Genomic DNA, 3,814 nt, shown 5'->3' on the forward strand with positions numbered 1-3,814 from the left:
GGGACCATGTGGGATGCCGGGATGTGAGCCACCGTCCTTCTGCAGGAAGGACAGATGCCTTGCCTCCATGCTATTCCTTCTGGCCTCACTTTATTTCTTTGACTATGTCTTTTATTTAATCTTTTTTTAAGAAACTCTTTTTTCTTTAGATATGTCTGAGCATATATATATATATATTTAGTTTTTGTCATGGGTCTGTTTTCTTCTCTCTCCACCCCCAAATCCACCAGCAATATAATGTAGCACCACTTCTTCCTGCAAAGGCATATTAAAAATAGGGGTAACTTTATGTGTAAAAACAAGCTTTTATCTACTAGGGATAAGAATTTCTATATATATATTTTTACAACACAGGGACATCTCCCACCCTGAATGTATGTCATGTGGAACCAACCTAGACTCCAGGGAAGTAGGCACTGACCATCCAGCCTTGACTCCTGGATCCCAGACATAGAAATGACAGAGTTCTCCACAACAGCTCCAGGAACCAAATCCCCTCCAGGGCATTCATAATGCTGCTCTGACACCAACATATACCAGTTCTAAATTGATAACCTGACAACGAGGAAATGGGAACAATCAGATCTAAGAGCAAGTTATCCTTCCTCACCATTAGAATTTCTATAATAAAATGATGAAGAGCAACAAATACATACATAGATAAAAAAAGATAGAATGAAAAAAATTACATACTGTATGATTTCATTTATTGGCACATAACATCTAGAAGAAAACATCATAGAAACAAATAAAAGGTCAATGATTAACAGGAACAATCGTAGATAATTTTATGATAATGAAATTTTCTTAATCTTAATTGTGAAGTAGTTACATGAGTCTGCGTATTTTAAAAATTATAAAAGTGCTATCAATGAACAAGTAACTTTACTATGCATAAATAAAAAGAGTTAATAATGTACTTATATAAAAATATACATCAAAAGGATGTGGAAGTGTGGTATAACTATGTCCAAAGCACAACTCAACACTGAAAACATGAGATTTAAGCTGCAGCCACTGAATTTGTAATGTGCCTGCCAAGGGGGTATACAGGGCTAGGGGAAATTGGTAGGGGGTAGGGCTTAAAATTTGCCAGGAATATTTGAATAAAAGCAGATAGGCAACTAGCAAATCCCAGGAGTTTAATTTCTAACACAGAGGCATATGGCTTAGTTGGGAAGGGGGTAAGTAGTATTTCTGTATTTGTCTTCAATTCTTGTTTCCTTATGGTTCTTTCTCATGTTAAGAGTTTCTATGTGTTGGGCCGGGCGGTGGCGCTAAAGATAAGGTGCCTGCCTTGCCTGCGCTAGCCTTGGACGGACCGTGGTTCGATCCCCCGGTGTCCCATATGGTCCCCCAAGCCAGGAGCAACTTCTGAGCACATAGCCAGGAGTAACCCCTGAGCGTTACCGGGTGTGGCCCAAAAACCAAAAAAAAAAAAAAAAAAAAGAGTTTCTATGTGGTTCCTTCTATTGCTTAGAGTTCAATCTCTTTCAGTTCTTCCAGTGTTGCTGTTTTTGTATATGTACTAGACTTATTTGTTCAGATTTATAGAAAATTTTTCTCTTGGTTTTGTTTCTTTCTTTTCAGTCTTTGGGGCACACATAATGATGCTGGTGAGGGGAGAGGCTAAACAAGATTCTGCACTCAGGAATATTCAGGGCAGTGCACAGGGGACCATATGGATTGTCAGGGATTGAACCTAGGTCTGCCACATGCAAGACAAGCACCTTATCTACAGTACTGTTGCTCCAGAAACACTACTTGATTTTCTTTCTTTCTTTCTTTCTTTTTTTTTAATCTTTGGGTGACACCCGGCAGTGCTCAGGGGTTACTCCTGGCTCTATGCTCAGAAATTGCTCCTGGCAGGCTCTGGGGACCATATGAAATGCCAGGATTTGAACCACCATCCTTCTGCATGCAAGGTAAGTGCCATACCTCCATGCTATCTCTCCGGCCACATTACTTGGTTTACTTAATTGTTTCTAATATTCTCTCCTCCCTCTCACTGATTGCTCCATGTCTCCTTGGGTGTGTGGGTCATTGCTGTAGGACTTGGCGTCTCTACAAAACTGTAAGTTTCTCACTCTGCTATTTCTTTTCTTGTTCTTTTATTTCTTCTTGCCCATTTGGACTCAGGCTGTTGAGATAAGAGTTCTAGGGATGAATGGGAAAGGGGTAAGCCATCACCCAAACCCTGGTGGCTAAAGTGTTTGTAGTGACTGCACTCAGAATCAAATGTCTGTGACAATATTGCTGATGAATTGTCAGAGTGAAGGTATAAAAGATAGTTATTTAGATTAAGTTTGTAGTAACTTCTGTATACATACAGGAAAACTATGTGTATAGAGATTAGGAGTGAAGATTATGGAGACAGGTGACTTGGATTTGAATTCCTGTGTTATTTCTTTGTGACACCTAAGGTAACTTGCTTCTCTGTGCTTTGTTTTTTTATTTCTCTCAAGGAGGGATTTTAATGGTATCTATCTCAGAGTATTGCTGTGAGGACGAGGTTGGTGTAAGAAATCATCTGGAGATTTTCTAAGACTTATTCTTGACTCTGTGCTGAGGGAGTATTTACAGGACACATTTGGTGCTGGGGTTCAAACTTGGGTTGGTTGTTTACAAGGTAAGTGTCTTAGCCACTGTACTATCTCTCTGACCTTTCTGTATTCTGTTGGTGACCAATTCAAAAAAATGTTGTAATTATAATTGTATTTAAGTCTTGGTTTGCTGATTTCTCTTCTTACCTCCAAAGTTAGGGAAGGTAAGTTGAAAATGGAGGTCAACAAAACAGATCATTTCCTTGATGCTTCTGTTAGTTTCTAAGCATATAGGCAAAGATTTAGCCCTAGAATACACACAACTCTCTGAATTTACTAACAAAATTCCTGCATAGATCTTAAAAGGTGGTTTATATTTATAACCACTTCCTAACATCTTCCCCTCTTTGGTTCTCTCTTTATACATGCTAACCATAGGCTTTAGAAAATGTAGGCTGTTTAGAAAATGTTGGAGAATATTGGATTAACGCCAGGATTTGTTAAACTTCTAAATGTAAATATCTACTAACATCCCATGGTGAGTGAGAGTACAGTGAGCATTTATATTTACCATTGGTTTCCATAAATTCACATTAGCTAGGCTGCAGAATTAATCTGGATTCAAAACTTGAATGGAGTTCCTTTACTCTGTATAGTCTGTGAGTGGATGTGAATGGTGATGACAGCTGCTAGAATAACAAAATTGAGGAGAGGAAAAAGGATAGCACAGCTCTCATCTTGAGCTCAATTGTTGCTAATTGGAGGACCAGTCTCAATATCCAGACAGCTTGTTCTGGGCTCAAATAGCAGACAGATGCTCTAAAGCCTCTGGGCTCAGGTATCTTATAATTGTGGATCCAGCCAAGGACAAATTTGATTTGTAGTCCACATTTTGACCTCTCTGTAGTGAAAAGTACTGGGAGTTGTTCCCACTTTGCCCCTCTTTTTTAGACTGTTTCCATCATGTTTCCCTACTCCCAACTACTTGTGGATTTCCAGAACTACCTTTATATTACACCAAAGTCCTCAGGAGATTGAATTCTAAAAAGAGTGATGGGAAAGAAATGAGACTAAAGGAGAAGGGAGTACAGACTTATTGGAAAGATCACTATGGAGCCAATCCATAGGTTGTTTGGGGGTAGAAAATAAAGAACATTTTATTGGGAGGTATGTAGTTCTGGGAAAATGAAGTCTGCCTCTCCTATGCATCTTTTTTATATGAATAAAGACAAGTTGAAAAAGAGACAGTGAAGGCAAGTTGGAAGGAAAAG

This window comes from Suncus etruscus, chromosome 2, assembly GCF_024139225.1.
Source record: "Suncus etruscus isolate mSunEtr1 chromosome 2, mSunEtr1.pri.cur, whole genome shotgun sequence".
In the NCBI taxonomy this organism is placed as follows: Eukaryota; Metazoa; Chordata; class Mammalia; order Eulipotyphla; family Soricidae; genus Suncus; species Suncus etruscus.